Below are 27,010 nucleotides of genomic sequence, written 5' to 3' on the forward strand. Positions count from 1 at the left end.
TCTACAGATTTATTGTATACATTTCCATTTGGAATCAATAAACCATTAAAAAGTTTTTTCACCGCCTTTGGAAGTAATAAATACCCTATTGATATTCATTTTTATCTCTATTATATCAGCATTATTTATGGAGGAACATAAGAAGGGACTGATGTAGTATGGTCGGATGTGTGCCAGCATTTGCTTAATTATAATTTATCATTTATATTCCCAGAATGACAGTCTTCGACTTGGTAAAACCCTGAAGTTGGACCAATGAACTAATTAGGCTGGTGAATTGGGGTCTCTGAATTATTTTTGTTGTCTTCTGAAGAAATTAACAGTCTATTTATTTCGATATTTATCTATATTATATGAACATCGTATATATAAAGACAGAAAAATAGGACCCGTCTAATATGTTTGTGGCAGTTTTCAGTTATAATTTAGTTTTCAGGATGGCATTACTGCTGTGTGCAATTCAGTACTAGTTTGGAGAATTGATGGCTTGGACTTCCTTGATTGGATATGCTATGCCAATAGCAATTTGGCATGTTCTGTGATGATTATGGCTAGATGTAAGAATTATTAATTAACATTATTTCATGCCAAGCAAATCTTCCCACAATCGTATTTAGGGAGGGCTAACCAAATCCATTTGAGTAGTGAATTTCCTTTAAAGCAGTCAAGGTAGTGATTGTACCATGATTCAAATAGTTGAAAGACATTTATTTATCATAAGATGTGAATGGAAATGCCTCAGAAATCACTGAAATAACACTATTATTCATGCTATCATAAAGGTGAATCCAATTTACCTCATTGGCCAAGAAAATAATTGTTCTTCTGACAACTAAGTTGAGACATCTTCACCCAAGCTTGTAAGGGCATAGTATATGGATTCCTATCATAGCTAATTCTAGGTGCGCATGCAGTAGTTTCATGAATAGTTAAAGAATTCCTCTTCCTCTTTGATCTGCTCCCTATTGACAGTCCATGAAACAACGATGCTGATCATTTCTGCAAGGTGGAAGAAACAAAATATCAAACCCAAGTAGTGGAATTGCTTCCTTGCCATTCTCATTTTTTTCTTGGAGGCCTTTGAGAGATGACATGGTTCCTTTATTGAGACTACCAAATGCAGAAGAGGTAGACTCTTCTTGACATCATTAACAACATGTGCTATCTATTTTCTAGGCTGTAAGTTATCATAGACATTCTCCCTTCTCCACTCTACCTACTGGCCAAAAGGTTTTCTTACTTTCCATAAAGACATACACATATAACTAGATAGACAGATAGTTCGAACAGAAATTGCCTTAATGTATTTTGTAAAGTTTAAAGCGAGTTTTCCCATATCTAGCCTTTGGTTTTTACTAGAGATTCATGAAGCATTATATAAACACAATGCAATGTTCTGGGAAGTCCATTCAAATGTGGAACATTACTATGGAAGCCAAGTTAAGCATTGATTTTAGACCTTGCATGCACATTTCACGGATTGTTGTAGTAGTGACATAAAAATAGACTAGGTCAGTTATATCATATATGTCAAAGATAGTTTAACTCAATGAATGAAACTGCCATTTAAGCTATAAACCTGACTAAATGGTCCAAACCTGAAACTGTGACCCTTCCTTGCAAATTGTATGTGCTACCAGTTAATCATAGCTAAATGGTTTTAGATTCAATATGAGAGTAATCTTATGGAGGAGCTATTGGGTTTGGAAAATCACCACAGAACAAAGGCCAGTGGGTTAATATCCTAAAACAATGTGTGAAAATAGTCTGCTGAGATGTACATTTTGCATCAGGATATCCCCTTGACTGATATCGTTTTATGAGGAACCAAAAACGTGGAAAAGTTTTGGTTAGGTAGGAATACAGCCAGTCAATTTTGTCTAGCTTGAGTGATTAAAAGAGAAGGTTGTTAGGCTCTCCACCATTTCATGGATTGATATAGAGATGAGACAAAGGAGGCTCTCTCTTAAGAATATATGAAATACACCAATATTATCTATGCATTCATAAGCAAAATCCGACAAACACATTTGGCATCTAGCCTTTAGTTTTTACTAGAGATGCATGAAGCATTATATAAACACAATGCAATCTTTTGGGAAGTCCATTCAAATGTGGAACATTACTATGGAAGCCAAGTTAAGCATTGATTTTAGACCTTGCATGCACATTTCATGGATTGTTGTAGTAGTGATATAAAAATAGACTAGGTTACTTATATCATATATCTCAAAGGTAGTTTAACTCAAAGAATGAAACTGCCATATAAGCTATAAACCTTACTAAATGGTACAAACATGAAATTGTGACCCTTCCTTGGAAATTGTATGTGCTACCAATTAATAATAGCTAAATGGTTTTAGATTCAATATGAGAGTAATCTTATGGAGGAGCTATTTGGTTTGAAAAGTCACCACACAACAAAGGCTAGTGGGTTAATCTCCTAAAACAAGGTGTTAAAATAGTCTGCTGAGATGTACATTTTGCATCAGGATATCCCCTAGACTGATATCTTTTTATGAGGAAGCAAAAACATGTAAAATGTTTGATTAGGTAGGAATACAGCTTGTCAATTTGGTCTAGCTTGAGTGATTAAAAGAGAAGGTTGTTAGGCTCTCCACCATTTCATGGATTGATATAGTGATGAGACAAAGGAGGCTCTCTCTTGAGAATATATGAAATACACCAATCTTATCTATGCATTCATAAGCAACATCTGACAAACACATTTGGCATCTAGCCTTTAGTTTTTACTAGAGATGCATGAAGCATTATATAAACACAATGCAATCTTTTGGGAAGTCCACTCAAATGTGGAACATTACTATGGAAGCCAAGTTAAGCATTGATTTTATACCTTGAATGCACATTTCATGGATTTTTATAGTAGTGACATAAAAATAGACTACGTTAGTTATATCATATATGTCAAAGATAGTTTAACTCAAAGAATGAAACTGCCATTTAAGCTATAAACCTTACTAAATAGTCCAAACCTAAAACTGTGACCCTTCCTTGCAAATTGTATGTGCTACCAATTAATCATATTTAAATGGTTTTATATTCAATATAAGGGTAACCTTATGGAGGAGCTATTGGGCTTGGAAAGTCACCACAGAACAAATGGAAGTGGGTTAATCTCCTAAAACAAGGTGTTAAAATAGTCTAGTAAGATGTACATTTTGCATCAGGATATCCCCTAGACTGATATCTTTTTATGAGGAAGAAAAAACATGGAAATGTTTGGTTAGGTAGGAATACAGCTGGTCAATTTGGTCTAGCTTGAGTGATTAAAAGAGAGGGTTTTTAGGCTCTCCACCATTTCATGGATTGATATAGAGATGAGACAAAAGAGGTTCTCTCTTGAGAATATATGAAATACACCAGTCTTATCTATGCATTCATAAGAAACATCTAACAAACACATTTCGCATCTAGCCTTTAGTTTTTACTAGAGATGCATGAAGCATTATATAAACACAACGCAATGTTTTGGGAAGTCCATTCAAATGTGGAACATTACTATGGAAGCCAAGTTAAGCATTGATTTTAGACCTTGCATGCACATTTCATGGATTGTTGTAGTAGGGACATAAAAATAGACTAGATCAGTTATATCATATATGTCAAAGATAGTTTAACTCAAAGAATGAAACTGCCATTTAAGCTGTAAACCTTACAAAATGGTCCAAACTTGAAACTGTGACCCTTCCTTGCAAATTGTATGTGCTACCAATTAATCATAGTTAAATTGTTTTAGATTCAGTACGAGAGTAATATTATGGAGGAGCTATTGGTTTTGGAAAGTCACCGCAGAACAAAGGCTAGTGGGTTAATCTCCTAAAACAAGGTGTCAAAATAGTCTGCTGAGATGTACATTTTGCATCAGGATATCCCCTAGATTGATATCTTTTATGAGGAAGCAAAAACATGGAAAATGTTTGGTTAGGTAGGAATGCAGCTTGTCAATTTGGTCTAGCTTGAGTGACTAAAAGAGAAGGTTGTTAGGCTCCCCACCATTTCATGGATTGATATAGAGATGAGACAAAAAAGGCTCTCTCTTGAGACTTGACTAGGTCATTCATAACAGTTGTGGTGTTGGTTCCTTAACTTAGCCAGAAAATGCCAAAACTCTATTGATGAACAAAATTTATTACTGAATCTACCTCAGAGTATCCCATAGTCACTGAATATGACATGCATGGTTTTACCAAGGAGGCCCTAAAGTTTTGAACAATGAAACTTTACATTGGTATGGTCAACCTACATGGGGAGAAATGAAACTTTTTTTAATAAGATGCAAAACCTGGACACTGTTATGTGGGATTATTGCTTGGTACCTGTAGATTGCACAACGACCTCTGTTGGTTGAGCCAGCAAGAATTGATTTCTTCAGGTGGATCTTCCCGGTAAAAATGTTCCTTTCCTTGTAAGACCTTCATAGGGGTATATAGATTCTTATCAGTAGAATGCATATTTGTCTGTATAGTTGTTTATTACATAATCATCTAAAGGAAAACTGATTACATGACATGGGTTAGGCTGCCTCATAATTGTATAGTTGCTGAGGCTCAATTGTGATTACGTGATCTTGGAAGATTTTGAGAGTATATAAACTCTTGATGTATTATGATTTCTCTGGAAATTTTCTCAAGGAAATTGTTCCAAAAATAACAAAAAAATATCTTTTGTCATTAAACAAAGATTGTTTTCCTTTAGAAACAGATAGAGATTTTCTTTACAATACCTTCTTTTTTTGTGGCATGTAAGGAGATCTTGAGAGTAATCTAAAATAGGAAAACTAGTTCGTCAACTTGTGATAAAGGTGAGTAACTGCTTGGACACTAACTTTTGAGCCTACCACATTCTTCTACGAACATTGGATCCAGAAATCTCAAAGCCTTCAACTACATTGATTATGTCATAGAAGTTGGAAGAACAAGAGATGTCATGGATGCGTAACTGTTAACATTATGAAGATGATAGCACATGTGCCTTTCAAGGTACATTACCAATCATAGTGCAAACAACAAATTTTACCACTAATATAGTTCATCAGTGTTAATTTAGGTATGTTCTATACTTAGAGATATTTATTTCAATTTTCACAGTTAGTTCAATATCTCTTCTAGGTTAGCAATCACATCAGCATTAAAGTAAACTATAGATAGAACATAAACATAAATCACAGAAGACAAGCCAAGACAAGAGGACACAAGATGTGGTGCTAGCCAGCGACAAGCCCCAATGTGGGGAACCCTTGATCAATTCTTCTTATATGTTCTCCAATAGTTCAGCAGAGAGAGAGAGAGAGAGAGATAGTACATTTACTACAGAAGTCAACATTTTGACTTATCTAGATAAGTGCATAGATAATCTCTAAGAAGATGATACATGACATCAGTTGAAGGCATATTGCTTCAATTGATTCTCTAAGGTGACTCCTTCACCTATCGTTGTGCCACATTTTGTCATCATGTTGCACTTCATCGTGTTGCACCCATCATCACAACGCTACATCTCATCATGTTTCATTAATCATGGCTATACCCATCACTACACTGCATTATGTGCCATTGCTGCACCATGTTGCCATACTGACCTATGTGCTGGCTGCATCTTGCTTTCTTGTTGTTGCATGCTAGCTATCCCTTGCATGCTAGTTGTAACATTGTATGTTTGGTGTATTTGCTACTAAGTACCATACAACTGACCCAGTGTTAGTTAGTTGTCCCTTGCATACTGCTCTCCTTCGGAGATAGATGCTCTGGTTGTTTCGGTAGTTCTTGAGAGTTCCAGTAGTTCCTGGCAGTTCTGAATGTTCTCGGCAGTTCCAATAACTCCGGTTATTCCCAGCAGTCCGAGAAGTTTCGGCAATTCTGGTTGTTCCCGGCAGTTCCTAGCAGTTTCAGCAATTTCAGCAATTTCAGCTATTCCTGGCAGTTCCGAGAATTTCGGCTATTCCTGGCAGTTTCAACAGTTTCAGCTATTCCCCGCAGTTTCGGCAATTCCAGCTATTCCTAGCAGTTCCGACATTTCTAGCTTTTCCCGACAGTTCCAGCTTCTGCCCTCTGCATCAGCTTCTCGGCTATTTCGTCAATTTTGACTGTTCCCGTCAGTTCAAACTATTCATGGTAGTTCCAGCTATTTCCGACAGTTCAGGCTTTTCTGGCTATTCCCAATAGTTCCGACTTTTTTGGCTATTCCCGGCAGTTCCGGCAATTCCCAATAATTTCGGCTATTCCTTGTAGTTCCGGGAGTTCTGGAAATTTCAGCTATTCCGGGAAGTTCCAAATTTTCTGGCTTTTCTGGCTGTTCCCAGCAGTTCCGCTAGTTCTGGCTTTTCCTGAAAGTTTTGGCTTCTGTCCTCTGCATCAGCAGATAAAATGTGAACATAATTGAAAATGAAGGAGGTGTAGCTCACAGGTGAGGCCTGCACCTGGAGACTACACTCAGAATGGAGAGATCACTCTCATACACTCTATTACACATGAATGAAAGATTACATCATTTAAGTACAACACTAGGAATTAGGAAGTTGCATCCAAACCCCTAAACTCTAGGAACTAATCCTAAACTAGGGAGATACGTTACAACCGTGTAACCATTTTGTCCATTAATACAAAATAATATAATTATTTTCAACTCCCCCCCTTAATGGAGAAAGGATTTTCCTGGACTCCTAGCATCCTTCTAAACAATTCAAACTTCACACGTGCAAGAGGCTTTGTAAAAATATCAGCCATATTGTCACAAGTTCTACAATATTCAACAATAATTTCTTTTGACTGTATCTTCTCTTTGACAAAGTGGAACTGAGTGTCTATATGTTTGGTGTTTTTTTGAAACATTGGATTGTATGCCAATTTAATGGTGCTCTGGTTGTCGCTTTTGATGGAAGTGGAATTCTTCTGTTCTTTTCTTGCATCATTGAGAACCCTTCTCAACCAAATCGCTTCACACGTTGCTGCACACAATGCTTGATACTCAGCTTCACACGAAGACAAAGCTATAGTACTCTGCTTCTTGTTGCTCCATGCTATGACCCCAGATCCTATGCTGAATGCGTAACCTATGATGGACCTTCGATCATCCAAGTTACCTGCCTAGTCTGAATCTGAAAAACCTACTAGAATAACATCAGATGCGTCAGTGTCTAAAATGCCATAGTTAACAGTACCACAAAGATACCTCAACACACTTTTTGCTACTACACAGTGACTTTCAAGCGGTTTTGACATGAATTTGCTCAACACACTAACAAAGTATGCTAAGTCAGGTCTGGTTGTTGTGAGATATATCAAGCTACCAACTAGCTGTCTGTACATTGTAGCATCAACCTCTTTAGTGCCATCGTCACTGCTCAACTTCAGATTCTACTGCAAAGGTGTCGCTGCTGATCTACACTGATCCATACCAAACTTTTCTAACAGATTTTTGGCATACTTCCCTTGGGTAAGAAAATTTTTCCCATTATCTCTGCATACTTCTAATTCCAGATAGTAATGAAGTCTTCCAAGATCTTTCATCTCAAAAACTTGTGCCATAATCCTTTTGATTCCTCTGATTAAATCATCTGCATCTCCTGTATAATCATGTCATCTACATTCAAAGAAATCAGAATAATCTGCCCCTGCTTATTGTACTTGGTATACAAATTTGGGTCATTCAAACTTCTATGAAAGCCATACTCTAAAAAGAAAGAATCAACCTTTTCATACCAAGACCTAGGTGCTTGTTAAACCATATAAAGCCTTTTTCAATATGCAAACAAGATGTTCCTGCCCCTACTTTACAAACCCTTATGGTTGTACTAAGTAAATTTCCTCTTTTAATTCACCATTTAAAAATGCAGAATTGACATCAAGCTGGTGTCGCTCCCAATTATATTTAGTAGCTAAAGAAATAAGCATTTTGATTGTATTTAACTTTGCTACAGGTGCAAAAGTATCATCAAAATCTATACCTTCTTGTTGTGAATATCCTTTTGAAACCAGCCTAGCTTTTAATTTCTCTATACTTCCATCTGCATTCATTTTTGGTTTAAACAACCATTTACATCCTATGGGTGTTTTATTCATAGGCAGTTCAGCTAAATCCCAAGTGTCATTTCTAAGAATTGATTCCATCTCTTCATTCATTGTAGGTCTCCACTCCTTAAATTGACTAGCTTCTTTGTAATTAGTGGGCTCTACAATGTTTAAAACATTTGACATCAAAGCATAGTCTCTCAATTTTAATGGTTTTTGAGTCTTCCTACCACATCTCCTTGGTAGGGGACTTACCTCAAATTTGTTTTCTTAAGCTCTAAATGGGCTTGCTTTATCACCTTCTTCTTGTTCTTCTTTTTGATCTTCTTTCTACTCCTGCTCTCTTTCATCCCCGCTATTTTCATCCATCAACAATGGAATCTACCAATCATCACCAATGTCATCTTTCCCTTCATGTACCTATTCATGAAACACTACATCCCTACTTGCAAATATCTTATGAGTCTTAGGATTGAACAATTTATATGCTTTAAATTATGTGCCATAACCAACAAAGATGCATTTAACAGCTTTAGGATCTAATTTCTTCCTATCAGCTTTGGGTATATGGGAAAATGCTTTTGACCCAAATACTCTTAGATGATTTATTGCTAGTTTGAATCCATATAGAGCTTCAAAAGGAGTTTTGAAGCTAAGATACCTGGTAGGACTTCTCTTCTTCAAATATACAACAGTATTAATAGCTTCTGCCCAAAAACTATTAGATAGATCCTTACCTTGTAACACGCTCCTTGCGCACTCCACTAAGGTTCTATTTTTGCGTTCTGCAACTCCAATCTGCTGTGGTGTGTGTGGCACTCTAAACTGTTGAACAATCCCGTGAGATTTGCAGAATTTCATGAATTCCCCTAGCTTGTATTCTCCCCCTTGATCGGATCGGAGAATTTTTATACTCTTACCAAACTGTTTTTCCACCAAGGTTTTAAATTCTCTAAAGCACTGTAAAGTCTGACTTTTCTTACTCAGAAAATAAACCCATGAGTATCTAGTGCAGTCATCAGTAAATAGAAAAAAATAATACGCTCCACCTAGCGACCTTGTCTTCATAGGTTTGCATATATCAGTGTGCACTAGTTCTAAAATATCTATTTCCTTCCTCCTATCATGCACAAGAAACTGTTCTCTATGCATTTTACCTAAGGCACATCCATCACAATTTAAATGAATATTACGAAAGATAGGGAGCCCCTCAGCCATACCTTTTCTCTGCAATACCATGAGGTCCTGCAAATTGAAGTGACCGAATCTCTGATGCCAGAGTTGTTCGGCTATCGATCCTCCTACAGCCATGGCTCGCTTTGATATACTCTTCACATCTAATCTATATAGGCTTCCAACACACATACCTATTGCAACTATTTCTTTCCTCCAATCCTTTATCACACAATGAGTCTTGAAGAACTCGACTTGCATATCTTGATCAGTTATCATGGATACAGATTTCAGATTTTTCTTAATTCCAAGTACATATAGAACATTTTGAAGATGACTAATTTTTCCATTTGGTAACTTGACTGGAATAACCCCATAACTTTAATCTCATATCCACTATCATCTCCTAAATAGATTTTTGATCCGTATGTACTTTCTTCAAGATTATCAAAAAATTCCTTTTTACCTGTCATGTGAGAGGATGCTCTGGAATCAACATACCATATATCGTTCTCATCAGATGTTGAAAGCGCATAGTCGACTATGAACAGTTGAAATTCATGACTGAAATGTTTATCTTCTTTAACATCTTCTTCAATAAAGTATCCTCTGTGCTTTGCCCGCTTCCTCTTTGCATCATCAGCCTACTTCTTAAAGCATACATTTTGCACATGGCCCTTCTTTCCACAATAATAACATTTCTTTAGAGAATTATTTGCAATCATACCTTTATGTGGACTCTTCTACGATGTTCCTTCTTTCTGCTGTGATTGCTGCTGTGGCTGCTTCCCTCTGAATGATCGCCATTTTTCCATCAGCACAAGATCATCACTTTGGGGGTTCAAGTTCTGCCACCGCTCCTCCTCTTGCAGCACGATCCGTGTCAGATCATCAAATGTGGGTGCTTTCTCTCTTGCCGCAAAACCAGTGATGAACATTTGAAATTCATCTCGCATCCCATTCAGTGTGATTGAGACAAGATCAGAGTCAAACACCGCCTCTCCGATGTTTCCCATCCATCTTTCACATCTTTGATTCATGCAACAAATGTAGTAGCGGTCTCATTTTCATTCATCCTCATCGAAGATAGCTTACTTTTAAGTTCCATAACTCGGCTTGTGTTCTGGGTCTGAGACAGATTTTTAATGGTCGTCTAGATCTCCGCGGAAGTTTTACAATCTCTAATGTGCTGAATCACGTTGTCCTTCACAGAAATTTTTAGCAAAACTTTCGCCTTGTTCTCTTGCTTATCCCAGTCTTACTCCTGCATCCCCGCATTCACCCTCTGCTCATCAACTATAACTATGGACCAAGCATTCACACCTTCAAGCAAGGTCTGGATCTTAAACTTCCAGTTCGTGAAGTTAGATCCATCGAGTTTTTCAGACTCGTGGAGGTAAGATTCCATCGTATTACTCATTCTGATCAGATTTAAAAATGAATCTACCCAATAGTAACAAAAAATCGATACCTTTCAAATCGATCTGTCACCGATCTACTGATCTTGTGATCTACCCACTGATTCAGATCCGGTAATATCTGACAACTCAGCAAAATCAATTCCGCTCCGATGAGCAAATTCGCCATTTTTCAATACAGCCAAAAAATCGATCTGATCAAAACTGATCCGATCTGCCTATCCTGGATAGATCTGCAACTTTTCCGATCTGCTTCCTTCGCAAATCGTCGAACAAAGATGAGGCTTCCCGCAAATCTCCTTGAAGGTGGATTGGCACGTTCCCAAGTGGATTGGCACATTCCCGAGCGAGAAAACCATGCCCAAATAAAATCGGTTAGAGTAAAATTTCCTGGCACAAGAGATCCAGGATATTCCGCGCCAATCTGGTATTTTGGCATTGTGGTGTGACTAATGGATGAACAGACGTGCCAAAAGCCCTTCCTGGTGCTGCTGTCAGCGAGAAAAGCGCGACAATTCCCTTCTACTCAGAGAAAAAAAAAACATTTGAGTCCAAGCCAGGTGATCTGCAATCCACCTGCTCAATTGAGCACAAAGCTCTTGTGTACACGCGGCCACAGAGACACCTCAAACCACACAGGCAATTCTGCCACAAGGCAAGCTGGCCACAAAGGCACTTCAGTCACAAGAGGTGATACAAGATCAGGCTCACCCAATCTGAGCTCTGATACCAAGATAAAATGTGAACAGAATTGAAAATGAAGGAGATGTAGCTCACAGGTGAGGCCTACACCTGGAGACTACACTCAGAACAAAGAGATCACTCTCATACACTCTATTACGCATGAATGAAAGATTGCATCATTTAAGTACAACACTAGGAATTAGGAAGTTGCAACCAAACCCCTAAACTCTAGGAACTAATCCTAAACTAGGGAGACATGTTACAACTATGTAACCATTTTCTCCATTAATACAAAATAATATAGTTATTTTCAACTTCAACTACCTGTCTATTCCGACAGTTCCGACTGTTCTCGACAGTTTCGACTATTCTTGGCAATTCCGACAGTTCCGACAATTCTAGCTATTCCCAACAGTTACGACTTTTCTGGCTATTCCTATCAGTTCCAGTAGTTCCTGGTAGTTCCGGCTTTTTCCCTGTGGATTACGGCAATGTTATTCCTTAGGATCTCTCCTCCTACTAAAACCCAAAGACAAGTAGACAGGAAAAGATCCCAAGTGTGTTAAAATGACTTGAACGACACCTTTATTTATACTAAAATGTTGAGCACAAGTGGGGTTTATTTGGTTGCTAGCCGACCTTGATGAATTGTCCCATAACACAAATAATTTCATATCTCCATGTATACTTATCGGAATCGGATGATCTTTAGATCAATCCTACACCTCTCAATGAGAGGGATCCAAGAAAAATATTAGCTCCTGGCAGTTTCGGTAGTTCCCGATAGTTCCTGCAGTTCCGGAAATTCGAGCAGTTCCCAATAGTTCCGGAAATTCTAGCTGTTCCCAACAGTTTCGACAATTTTTGTTGTTCCCAGTAGTTCTGGCAATTCCGGCTTCTGCCCTATGCATCAACTTTCCTTCCTGTTCCGATAGTTTCAGCAATTTCAACTATTCCCAGCAGTTCCGACAGTTCCAACAATTCCAACTTTTCCCGACAGTTCTGACAATTCCAACTTTTCCCAACAGTTCCAACAATTCCGCTTCTGCCCTTTGTGTCAGCTTCTTGGTTGTTCTAGCAGTTCCAACTTCCCATTGTTCTCGACAGTTCCAACTATTCCTGGCAGTTTTGACAGTTCTGGCTATTATCGGTTGTTTCGGCTTTTCTGACAGTTCTGGCAGTTCCTGACAATTCCGACAATTCCGGCTATTCTCGACAGTTTCGGCAATTTCAGCTATTCCCAACAGTTCCAACTTTTTCGGCTTTTCCGGCTATTATCGGCAATTCCGACAGTTTAGCGAGTTTCGACTTTTCCCGACAGTTTCGGGAGTTCAGCCAGTTTCGACTTTTCCCGACAGTTTCAGCAGTTCTGGCTTCTGCTCTCTACGTTAGCTTCCCGGCCGTTGCGATAGTTCTGACTATTCCCGATAGTTCCGACTATTCCCAACAATTCCGGAAATTACGGCTATTCCCGATAATTCCAGCCCTTTCAGCTATTCCTGGCAGTTCCAGTAGCTCCCGATACTTCTAGCTTCTGCCCTCTCAATTAGGGCAACGTTATCCCTTAGGTTCTCTCTTCCTACTAAAACCCAAAGACAAGTGGAGAGGAAGAGATCCCAAGTGTGTTAAAATGACTTTAAGTCCACCTCTATTTATACTAAAACGTTGAGCACAAGTGGGGTTTATTTGGTTGCTGGGTAACCTTGACGAATTGTCCCATAACACAAATAAATTCATATCTCCATGAAGACTTATCGGAATCGGATGATCTTTAGATCAATCCTACACCTCTATTTGAGAGGGATCTAAGAAAAATATTAGCTTCTATTAATAGGATGACCCACATGGGTACTGTGATGTGTGGTTTGACGGTAAGTCTACTTGGGCGAAGTCCAACAGACCGCAGTTCAAATCTCATTGAGTAGACTGACCTACTCTGGTGGCGACTCGAGGAGCAGATTCCCCACCCCCTCCTTGGTGGCACGAGAGTCTTGTTCTTACTAAAATCATAGGATCTTAGTATATCTACTTGCAGGTAGTTGGATGTACTCTTGGTGTTATATAGGTAGCTACAAGGATTGATCTTGGGTCTCCCATAGATTAGGACTAGCAGTTACCGATTCAACATGTAGTTAAAAAAAAAATGACCCACATGGAGTTTGGCCCTAGTTGCCAATTTTAACAATCGAGCATGGATATCAATCAAGCCTAGTTAGCCTTACTTTCTTGGTAAGGAGATGAGGCTTCATGCTTTCCACCCTGTTTTCCCCAAAGAAATTTATTCGAACAGGAAAAATTATTCATTACTTTCCCCTCTTACAAGCAAACACTCAGCAAAAAAAGGATTTCACACCTGGGAGATTTCTGTAGGATAAAGGGAAAGGTGAGTGGGTATCTTGTAGTTGCTACATTGGTCTTATTAGCATTACGCCACTTTTCATATGGGTCTTCACAACAGAGAATCACCATTACACTTTGTTGATTTGTTTTAAAAATAAACATAGCACGCAATAGATTTCTTTTGGGATGCAATGTTGTTGTTGGTAGTATGAATGTATTTGTGCCACATGTAAAGCTAATATGCATTAAATTTCTTTCACCTTGTAATATTTTTCTTGGAAATATGCTTGTGTTTGGGCTAGAAACTATGCTAGATTTCTTTTGCTTTGCGATATTGTTGTTGTCAATTTGGTTGTTTATGATAAAAGGAAATCTAGCAAGTGTTATATTTCCATCACTTTGGCAATGTTATTGGAAATGTTGTTCTTGTGTTTGGGCTAGAAGTTGTGCTAGATTTCTTTTTCTATGCAATATTGTCTTTTTCAATTTGGTTGTTTATTATAGAAGGAAATCTAACACGTGTTAGATCTCCTTCACCTTGGTAATGTGATTTTGTTTGTGTTAGGAGGAAATATAGCATGCTATAGATTTCTTCTAGCATGAAATGTTGTTATTGGTAGTATGCTTGTATTTATGCTACATGTAAAGTTAGCATGCGTTAAATTTATTTTACCTTGCGACGTTGTTATTGGAAATGTGATTGTGTTTGTGATAGAAGTTGTTGGATTTTGTTGGCTTTTGTTTGCCCTGCAATGTTATTGTTGGCAATGTGCTTTTGTTTGTGCTAGAAGTAAATCAAGCATATGCTAGATATCTTCTACACTGCAATGTTATTTTTGGAAATGTGATTGTGTTTGTGCTATGTGTAAGATTTCTTTTACTTTGAAATGTTTTTGTGAGTAATATGCTTCTATTTACGTTAGAAGAAAATTTAGCATGTGGTGGATTTCCTTCGCCTTAGAATATCTTTATTGGCAATATCTTTGTGTTTGTGCTAGAAGGAAATCTAGCATGTGCTAGATTTATTTGACCATGTAATGTTGCTTCTAACAATATGCTTATGTTTGTAGTAGAAGGAATGATATTGATTGTTAGCTTTCATTTGAGGAAACAATGTTTCATTACATACAATGACTACCATACTATTTTTATTTTTGTATCTATATTACTTTTTCGTAAGTTGTGTGTTTTTGGGAAAATATAAAGTCACACTTTACACGGTTCATCCTTTTAATTACAAGTTACGATTTAATTGTTGTTACAGAATTGATACAAGCTACAATGGAAAGTATAATTTTGGCAAAAGGGGACTATGTTGATCTCCTTATTAATGATCAAGTCATTGGGCTAGGAAGGGTTGAATCTGCAGAGTCTAGAACTTATTATGTTGGAGAAAGGGTTAATGTTGGTTATGTTGCAATTTTGATAATTGATGTCATTCAACCACATTTGATTGATGATGATGTTAATGAAGGGGACATACATCCATGGAAGATTGTGGATTTGAAACACCACATAGGTAAATCAAAATATTGAAGCATGTGTTATATATTATTGATACTATAATAAATGTTCTTTTTGAGTAAATACTAACATTATTTGCATTCGTTTATAGGTACAAATGTTTCTTCTACATTTTCTATTGGAGACAAGGTAAATCTTTTGCAACATGGAGTGAAGGTGGGCGAGGACTCCATATTAAATACAGAGCTTGGGCATAAAGTGCATGGAAAGATGGTAAAGAAAGGATGCATAGTGGTTAAAATTGAAAAGGCGTTAAAACATAATGCTCCTCTACCACATCCAACAGGATTTGAGCATACACTTAGGGGTGCATTAGAATCTTATGAAATTTGGCCAGAATTAGATTTGGAGCCTCACTGTCATGATCATGCCATAAATATTCCCCAAGATAGGGTTAAATTCATATGTGCAAAGGTTTCTCTTACACATGAATGCATGGGAACAAGCATGTGCATTGCTAAAGGAATGCTAGTTAATGTCTGCGAGGATGACATTGTTGAGGGTGAAACACTAGGTGAAATGAATTTTGGTGTTTTTCTAGAAGAGATAGATGGAAATTGTGAGATATGCAGAATTGGGGATAAGTCTATACACAGTTTGCTTAGATGGCCAATAAATAAGTTGGTCGAAAACAAAGGTGTGATATTAAGGGTCAAGGAAAAGTTCAAGGAGCCACCCAAAGAAACGGTGATATGGGATGTTATAGAGGACAAAAATCCCTTAAACAAATGGAATGGGTACCTTTGTAATGAAAAAGATAGAAACTCGATTGATATGCATGTAACAAAGCCATATAAAAGGATTAAACGAGTTATGGCTGCAAAAAAAATTTCAAAATGTAAAACAAAATAGATGAAGAGAAAGAAATTCAAATTTTGGCAGCAGATGTATGTTGTAGAAAAGATTGTCTTCAACATGTGGATAGGAAGGCCATTGCAGGTGCTAGAAGGGGTATGAGACAAATAAATACAAATGGTATTAGAGAATTTGTCTTGAATTCACTCATTTCAAACACTGTCATGTCAAAGGGCCATGGTCATGGCCATGGCCTACCACCTATTGCTAGAAATGTAAAGGACATGAGATTTAATGGTAATATTATTTGTAAGAAAGCATGGTATAAGATACATAAAATTCCTTGAAGCACATTCTATAACTACCAGCATTGTTTCCAACATGGACAGATCAAAGCTATTCATGGTAACACCAACACATGCAAAGCACGAGCTCACACAGTGGCAACCATAAAAATATTGCACAAAATTGTAATGGATAATTCAGATTTTTCACCAAACCAAACACATCAAGTTGAAGAAGATGGAACATCTACTCCTTTAAGATTGCTTCCTTCGACTTACACACAAAATTCTTTGTTGAAAGAGATCAATGAGGCTCTTCGAAAGCTCAATCACCCATCAATATCACAGCCAACAATGAGCAAGATCTGGAATACTAAGTTTCGAGATGTGGCATTTTCAAAGAAAACCAACTTTAGTAAATGTAGTGAATGTATTGTGTTGAAAGCACAAATGAAGTCAATAACTACAAAAGAGTTGGAAGAAAAGGCATGAGGTAGGTTGACGAAACATAACAAGATTGTTATGTGTGGAAGATATTGCTACTATGCCCATAGAATTATGCCAGGGCGGTTTCCAAAGGAGGATTTGAGCATTATCCATGATAAAATGGACAAAACAATGACTTCAATCCTAAGGCTATGTGTCAAATCAAAATCTATTGTAGGAACAAATTTAGGATTGTCATTGACAGGTATGCTTACACATGGGCATATGGCGGGAGGTTTTGGTCATTTCTCCTTACCATTTTTCCGTATGGGATCACAATTTACTTTTACATCCCTTGTAAAGTGCTTAATTGACCTTGAATACCCACAAATGGATATGTATGGTGATCTACTTTATGAAAGTGGAATTTCAAGAAACCCACTTACAAATGCATTACTTGACACCTCTATTTACTCAAAATGTCAAGGGTACAAGGATGATTTTATATCTCATGGAAGTTTAAAAAGTCAAAATGTTGATTTAAACCTCTTCCTCCACATTTGTTGTTACAGTTGGACAATGCAGCAAGTGATAATAAGAATCCCTATCTTTTCATGTTTCTATCACTTTTAACTGCACTTGGTTTCTTCATCACTATTGAGGTTGGGTTCTTGCCTGTGGGGCACACCCATGAAGACATAGATGGAACCTATGGAAGAATGTCTTCCAACCTAAAAAGTAAAGATATTTATTCCTCACCTGAAATGATGGATACATATCGTATAATTGAAGAAAATCGAGTGTTTCCACCTACACTTATTGACAAGGTCTATGACATCAAAAGTTTCCTTAATGGATACATTAAGGAGGGAAAAAATTCACTAGTTGGACATCTTAATGTCCAATACTTCCAATTTCTTATACTCAATGACGTTCCAGTACTAAGGTACAAAGAATCAATTAGATCTATTGAGTGGTCAGAACCAGTTGAGTTATGGAATATAGATGATGAAGGTCGACCTATAATTCCCATAGGGAAGCCATCTTTCTAAGCTTCCAAATAGAATGATGTCTATTTAAAAGAACTAAAGAAGGGATAACATCATACATAATAATGTGGAAAGACACTATTGGGAATGAGGATTCGCCAATTGTTAAAGAGGAATGGAAAAATAAAGTAGTGTATTGGGAAAAAGTTCTTGATAGATTAGATGGAATCTATAATGATCATAGAATAATAGATGGAAGTGATTCATCTTCTGAGGATTTCTGGCCCAAGACAAGGCACATTGTTGATGTTGATCGTAATGCACTCCAAGTAATCTCAAGTATTATGGATGGAGATTTTGATAATGTGATAGATGAACTAATATATGTTGGACCCAAATGCAACAAGCCAAAGCCAACATTCAATACGATGATTGATGTTGAGAAAGGAAAGATGTTGCTAGTTAGATCAGGAAATGAGGATACAGGCGAGATGATTTGGATGGAAAAATCCATCTCAGATATCTCTAGGGATAATGAAAGTGAGAACCTTCATGTAAAAGTTGACTGGTGGAAGCCTATGTCAGGGAAATATAATGGAAAATTGTTAGAGCAAGGATACCAAATCCTGATGACAAAGAACTTGACTCTATTCCAATTGATACCATAGTGTGGGCATGGAAACCAACGAAAGAACATTGCAAGAAGACCAAGATAAATAAATATGGTGTAGAAGCCATTCTTGATATACTTGAGTGAATATCTTAAGAGAAGGTTTATAATATGACTCATGAATGTAATTTTTTTTGAAGGATCTATTAATATACATTCAGACGCACTTTTCCATATTTGTTGTATAAATATTCTCTTCATATTTTTTTTGAAGGAGTTTTATATTATTTAATATTTCAATGTAATCATGTGTTATACAAACTACATGACAATGCCATAAAATATTTAAGTTTTCAAAGCTTTATTTGACCAACATGACTTCTCACCATATCAAATATACATAATCAAATTCAATAATGCACCTAAAAACATCTTCTAAACTTGGTATATTAAAACAACAGTGGAGTACCTAATTAGTATTCTATTTAATATAAACCATTTAAACACTTAATGAATAAATGCTAGACACTTGATATAATGTTTGAGGTGAGTTCTCCTTAATTTTCCTTATTAGAATTGATATAAATCAAATTCGCTATTTTGTTGCACTCTAATTTATAAAAAAATATTTTGATCATTGAACAACACAACTAGAATTATAAAATATTTCCTCTTATAGATTTTGAAGTGGTGCAAACATTATACTAGTATAATTAATTTGGACTCAACTTAGAAAGAGTAGTTAGTGTCAATTTAAAATGGTCAATAATAGTAAGAAAAACAATTTTAATATATCGTTAAATAACTTTATAGGTAAGATCTATTCACTAGTCAAATTTAATACATAAATATAAATGTTAATGATAATAGAAATAATGTAAGGAATCTAAGTCTTAGATGAATGTTAATATGTTCGTTTCAATATAATATCCTTAAGCATGACGGGGATAAAAACTAAACATTTGTAATAAATATCTTAGTCATTTTTCTCTCCTTCTTGTATTTGAAAATAATCAAATTGTACTACTTTGTTACTATTCTAATTCATGATTGATTTTGATCATTAAAATGATTAGTAATTGAGACGAGAGGCTCATTTTACAGCCTAATATGGGGGGATGTGTAAGTTTGTTTGTCCGTCTGTGCCCCTTTAAAATAAAAATTATGTTCTAAATAGAAAAATATAAAAAAGAATATTTTGTAAAGTAATTAGAAGTAAAACAAAAATGTGTGAATTACATGCTTAAATCTTATACTTTTCAAAAGTAACTATTTGAAGATTTATTTTAACTAATTTATGTTAATATCAACTTCATATATATCTATATATATAAAAAAGGCTTTTTATGGTTAAAATTATTATTTGTTCGTGTATATACTCTATTTAGCATTCAAAAATACAGTTTCAACAATTAAAAATAAAACATTGTATCTTTCACTCTAAAAATGTTTGCACTTGAAGAAATTTGATCCCTACATTTGCACTTAAAATGGATCTATGATGGTATATATTGGACACATTACTGTGATCATTTGTCATTAAATAACTTTATACTTAATATATAGCTTGCATATTAATCTATTATTCATTAAGTAAGCCTCAACTAACTTCTTTTTTTACAAAAAAGTACAAATAATAAATAAAAATAAATTATATTCAACATTTAATTTGATCCTAAAAAAATATTTTCTCTTTAACTCTGAAATGGTGAAAACTTCCTACAATATTATGTAATGATGATGGTGATAATGATGATTATCATCCACTAAGACCAAATATGGTATATAAGAAGGTAAAAAGATATTACTAAAATTTATTTCGAATTTTATTGTTATGCTAAAAAAGAATTAAAAGAAGTGTTTCAAGATCATCATAGTTTTGTTTAGGTAAACAGTCAAGAAGGTTGGTAGTGTCACAAATATTTTGAAATTTAATTCAAATATTTTAAATTGTGCCAACATTGTCTTAGTAATAATCGTAACTTAACATATACATGATATTTACTATATCGGATTATAATTAAATGGGTTAATAATAGTTACATACACATCATTATTTTCATAAAATAACCTTAACAAACTTATCTTTTTAATATAAACCATAAAAAATATTAAAATAGATAATGTAAGGAATCCAAGATTAATATGTGAAATATTTTCTTTTTTAAATTTATATAAATTTGTTTTATAAAGTTTATCATGATAATTTTTAGACAAAAAATGGTGAATATCTACATAAAAATTAGTAAACTAATTGACTTTCTAATTCCTCATTTTGAAAAAATTTAATCTAGTTAAAGTTCTAAATAATGGTATATATTGGACACATTACTAAAAATTTCATTTGTCATTAAATAACTTTATACTTAATATATATCTTGCATATTAATCTATTATTCATAAAGCGAGCCTCAATCAACTTCTTTATTAACATAAATGTACAAATAATAAAGAAAAATAAATTCTGCTACTACTCAAATCCAACATTTTATTTGATCATAAATTTATTTTTCTCTTCAACTCTAAAATGGTGCAAACTTCCTACAATAGTATGTAATTATGATGGTGATAATGATGATTATCATCCACTAAGACCAACTATGGTAAATAAGAAGATAAAAAGATATTATTAAAAGTTATTTCTAATTTTATTGTTATGCTCAAAAAGCATTGAAAGAAGTGTTTCAAGATCATCATAATTTTGTTTCGTTAAACAATAAAGAAGGTTGGTAGCATCACAATTATTTTGAAATTTAATTCCAATACTAGTATAAACTGGATGATCTATGAGAGTGTTTTAATATTCAACCATAATATAACTAGTGTTGCAAAGGTGATAGACTTTTAAATTGTGCCAACACTGCCTTAGTAATAATCGTGACTTAACACATACATGATATTTACTATATCAGATTATAATTAAATGGGTTAATAATAGTAACATATGCATCATTATTTTCATAAAATAACCTTAACAAACTTACCTTTTACTATAAACCATAAAGAACATTAAAATAGATAATGTAAGGAATCCAAGGTTAAAATGTGAAATATTTGCTTTAGCAAGTTTATATAAATTTGTTTTTTAAAGTCTATCATAATAATTTTTACACAAAAATGGTGAATATCTACATTAAAATTAGTGAACTAAGTGACTTTCTAATTCCTCATTTTGAAAAAACTTAATCTAGTTAAAGTTCTAAATTCTAGATACACTGAATACTTCCATATTTAATGAAATATGTGTTATATACTTGCGCCTTTTTTACTTTTACAGGGGTCCGCACCAATTATACACAGACAGTGTGGCCAGGTACACAGAGGACATGACCATTAGGTATGCGACCATAGGTAATGCTAAGAGAAAGTGCGAAACCAGAGTTTCAGAGACTTTTAAGGGCTTTCTCTTATTTTCAAGGCTTGACATGAAGAACCGAGGTTTAAGACTTGCAAAGGAGGAAGGTATGAGTAGTGATAGACTCACACCGATTGCAAAATGTCATGGTGACAATATTTTGTGCAACAAATTACCCCCTAAAGTGCGAAGTCTGTAATAGATGAGGATAGCATTTGTCATCTAAGAAGAGTGAAGTACTTTATCATCTCAAGGATCATCCTGTGGACACCCTGGTTGGAACCTGTAAAAACATTCAATACAAAATATATATATGTGAACATATCATCACTGAGGTAGGCATTCCCATACTTAGATCAAAACGGACTAGAAAACTAACTAAACTGCTCTGATATAGGAATGATTCTGTAATAGATCACAAGTATAGACATATGTTATGGGCATAGCCATCCGTTTATGAATAGTCCACTGTATAATGAATAACAAAATTACTCGCAGCCTGGATGGTGGAAACTAGATCCAGGGTCCTGAATTCTACTTCCTGAACTAGTATGATTCTATCCATGTGAATGAATGTGTCGAAGTCGAACATGGTAGAAACCACTTGATTACCAGTCAATGATGTGAACTATTAACAAGTGTGAGAGAAACCATCAGTAATGTCAATGTATCTCAAAGTACTCAGTACAATCCATGAAATTTGGATAGATGAGTTGATGTCAAACATGTCATAAAATCCTTTGATCGAAGGTCAATGATGCAACCTGTCGTCGAAGGCAAGAAACCTACCATTGAGGCATGCAGATTCCAAGGTACTAATAATTTCTAGATCATCTTTCTATATAATGAGCTGAAGTCGATAGAAAGCAATCCGTCATAGGCAAGCCCACAACACGAAATCATAGATCAAGTTTAAAGAAATATATTTGGCAAGGACTAACTCAGGGATGGTCAAGATGGATGACAGATATTTTGCAGATGAATAGTTTATTTGAACTAACCTCTTAAACACATAACAACAATACAGATGGTTTGGTGACAATTGACCCAAAGCTAATACCCAGAAACCGGCTGAAGGCTTTCAATATGGTTTAATTAACTGTTAGGCAAAGGATTTCCCAACACAGGTGAACAAAAAGTGTCGTGTTCAAGAGTGGTTAAATGCTTTTCTAAAACACAAAGTATAACAAATACGTTCATTTTTCTCTCTTTTCACCCACCATTTCTGGCAAGTACCTCTTTATTTTTTAGAAGCTTGAGGAGGATAACATTTGCTTGGTTATAATCTCATCCTTCAGATGAGTCCAATTTAGTTTAAAATTCGAACCCTAAGGAGGAGTGGTTCGTTCCCGTTTAAAATTGAACAGGTCCTTTACTGTTAAATTTTAACGAGTCCAGTATACGAGAAACTCGGCGTTTTTCAATTCTAGGGAGTCATAAGTGTTACAGGGAAAAGTGTATATTTAGAACTACTCTATCCCACTAAGTTGTGACAGCTGCCTTAGAAACAAACAGAGAAAAGCTACTTTTGTTTTTCCTTTATGAATTATAGATAGAGAGGAACAGAAAGACCAACCTCTGTCTTGCGCCAATCTCCTGATTTGATCCCTCTCTTCTTTGATAGTCCTCAGCTACATACTCCTTTGCACGCCCAGTATCACAAAGTACCTGTAAGATCACAGAAGCATAGCACTATACAAGGACATGGATCTATAATCATAAACAATCTAGGGTCAGGTGTAAATTGACCATACAAATGTAACAAGCATCAATGACACAAAAGCATGGAGGAAAACTCAAATAGCTTTTATTGATAAACAAGAAAAGAGCCAAGAGGAGTTACAACCGGTTTTTCCAACCCAGCATCAACCTCCCAGCAAAGAAGCCCCTCTTCACCTTAAACAAAGCTTAGATCACCCAACAATCTGATGTTTGTCTCAGGAAACCAACAACAATTCCTAACAATATGCAAAATTCCAGCCCCCGGATCTCTGGGATGAGGGATCCATATATAGATATCTATAAGGGGGATGAGTCAGCTTGTGATTTGATTAGTGCCTTCTCTCTGATATTTCTTGCTTCCACTTGGAGACTGATGGCCTCTTACTCATCCTTGGTCAAATTCAGTGAGGCAAGTGTCACAGGAGAAGATTCTGGAAGCTTCCATTGCCTCTCCACCTCGCGGAATGACACTGCCATTTGTTATTTCTCACCCATCACACCCCATAGAAGGGACTTTTGAAATGCAACGCACCCTCATAGTGTATTTGGGTGAGATGCAACACACTTAGCCAGTGGAGCAGCTGCAATGATCCTGTTTTGACCAATTCTGGGCAGTTTCTCATGGAGAACTTCTGGGAGAAGCTGTAATCTATTGACCTTGTTCCTCTATGGGTTAGAACAACACTTTTAGGGACTTAGGAGCCCTTGGTTTATGGACATTTCATGCTTGGGGTTGTAGGGCCCAAAAATGTCTATAACAGTTTCCCCCTAAAGTATGATTCCATTAATCTTTTGATGTCGGGTGAAATGCTTTATTATGAGGATCCGAAGTTCTTTCAATGCTAGGAGGAGATCTGTAATAAGATACAATACAATACATTATCTTCACACTATTTTCATGATCTAGCTGAGGCGGGCATCCCCATGCTTAGCTTTATAAATTGATTTTCATGTACATAGGAGAGACAATTGTCTGAGTGTAGACTGATGATTCTGATAGAGCCATCATCCTTTTGAGTGGATGATTATCTGTGCAGCAATGATGTACATTTAATGTCTTTATTTCCCTGAATATATATCGGAGCCCAGATGGATGAAACTAGATCCAGGGTCTTCAATCTCGTCCGATCTTCACTCGAAGTACAAGTCGATCCATGTGAGAAATGTTCTAAAGTCGAACATGGAAAGACATCGCTTGATTACCAGTCAATGATGTAAACTGTTAGCAAGTGCGAGAGGAATCACCAATAATGATAATGTCCCTCAAGGTACTGCAGTACAATTCACGTGGTGTGAATAAAGGACTTGGCGTCGAACACCACGCAAAATCTTTCGATCGAAGGCCACTGATGTAAACTTGTCGTCGGAAGTGAGAAACTTTCCATTGAGGCATGCAAGTTTCAAAGTACTAAATGGGGTGTTCCTAGATCAACTTCTTGGATAATGAGCCGATGTCGACAAGAAGTGATCGTCACAGGAGGGCCTTAATGAATCCCACATTAATGACACGGAACGGAGCAAATGATTTTAATGGAGGTGAAAACGATCTGGTGATATAAGGTTCAGGGTGGCGGTCATGAAAGAATGGAGTATAATGTATGGTAGTGGGTGAGACACAGGTGAATTCTGTGAATGACCTCTCTTGAACATATCGGCGACATTGATGTGATGGATTGGTAGCATTAACCCCAAATGGGGATGGTATGGCGTGACCATGGTGATGTGACCGGTGAATGAAACAACCCAACCCGACTCGGACACGGAGTGGAAGTGTCATGTTCAAGAGCAACTTGCTACCAACAAAGTTTCTTTAAGTTTTCTTCCCAATTTTTCCCCAATCATTGCTGACCAGTACCTCTTTATTTTTGTCAAGCTTGAGGAGGATAACATATGCTTGTTCTATAATTTGCCCTTCGAGCAAACCCATCACTATGTTTTAACGAGCCTAGCGATAGTGAAACTCGTTCTCGTCTATACACAAGTTTGTCGCTATTAATCTTTTTAACGAGTTTAACGACAAATATAACTCAGTCATTTTCAATTTTAGAGAGTCTAAAAAGGAACATAAAGGTAACTCCAAAATTCATTTTTCGTCATCTAATCCCTTAAGTCCGAAAAAGTATAAAACAATACAGAAGGGATGAATTTTTGATACTTTTAACGAGCCGAACAAAACAAGCACTCAATCTTTTTGTGTAATAATCCCTCAGGTCTAAAAAGATTAAAATCTAGAGGAGGGATAGCACTTCCTATCCCTTTAACGAGCAGGAGAGGCCAATGGCTCGACAATGTTTTCATATTTTACGAGTCATTTGAAAAGAGCTTAAAGGAGACTCGTCTTTTGAGGAACGAGTGATAAAACGGGTAGCAGCTGATTCCAGGTAAGGTTTGAAATTTTCCAATCACGGTAGTGTCATAAGGATGGCTAGTGAAATCACTCTTCGTAGCTGTTCCTCAAAATGGGTAAACAATCAAATGGAGGTGAATGATCGGCCAATGAAAAAGTGGAGGTGACGGTGCAAACACGACCAAGGCTTTAACGGCTGAAGTACTACATTCACGATGGTTATTTATCGGGGAATAGTTCATTTTTGAATGAGCTTAAACGCGAGGGGAAACATTTTCTCATGTGTTATGTTTATTTTTTAACGAGCTTGAAATATGTGCTAAAACTGCTCGATTAATCCAGTCGTGTGATAAGAATGTCTCATATAAAACGGAAACTTTTAGAGTTTTGCCCCTCATCCTTTCTTTATGCAAGTTAGGAAATGACCAATCCTACGATTTTAAAGGGTTAGAGGTCCTACAGATTTAAAAAAATAAATAGTCGCTCTTCGCTTGCACGCCAAAAGGCTTGCATGCCCCTAGGTATAAAACAGAGTTTCAAGGTCACCTTCTATTCGAGTTGACAAAACATTTGTTTTATCAGGAAAGGTATACCTCTTTCAGGCTACCCAAAGTTTGCTCTATTCACACCGCAAACAAAACACTTCTTCGGCGATGTCTATCGAAATAGCCAAAGGTGAGTGGAGGAATTTACTCTACTCACGTAACTTTGACAAGAGAATCTTGTTCTAGAATAACCCCCTCTTCCAATCACGGACGGGAGTACAGACTAGTCATATTTTTTCGCGGAAACCTACCCTATACCTGAAGCTTTCCTGCCTAAGCAGACTAGCGTGCATGCCCCCTGGGTTTCAGTCATGTCCCCCCAAATCACTCGCGCTCATCAGGTGGATGGACTGGAGATTGAGACATTTCTTGCGTGAAAAGACCATTTAGGGATGGTATATGACTATTTGCTATGCATGATCCAGGAAATGAAAGCTGGTCTATGAGCTTGACCACTCTTCCTTCGTGCGGAAAACACATCACTCTAAAGAGTGATGAGACAATGGCTCTCATGCAATAAATATGGTCTCGTCCAAGGAGTAGATTGTAATCCAGGGGTCCTTGAACTACCATCACGTTCATGTGAACGGTTTTCCCTCTCAATGTTATGGGCACATTGGGAAGGATCCCTAACAGTCAACTGGTTCCTTTATCAAAGCCTGTCAGATTTCTCATCTCAGGCAAAAGCGATAGCGAACCAAGCGCTTTCCAAGCAGTTGAGGAAAGGATACTCACAGAAGCCCCCTCATCTATGATGGTACTAGCCAT

Source organism: Pinus tabuliformis, chromosome 3_1 (assembly GCF_031772625.1).
Source record: "Pinus tabuliformis cultivar Carrire ecotype Pingquan chromosome 3_1, CPIR1, whole genome shotgun sequence".
Classification (NCBI taxonomy): Eukaryota; Viridiplantae; Streptophyta; class Pinopsida; order Pinales; family Pinaceae; genus Pinus; species Pinus tabuliformis.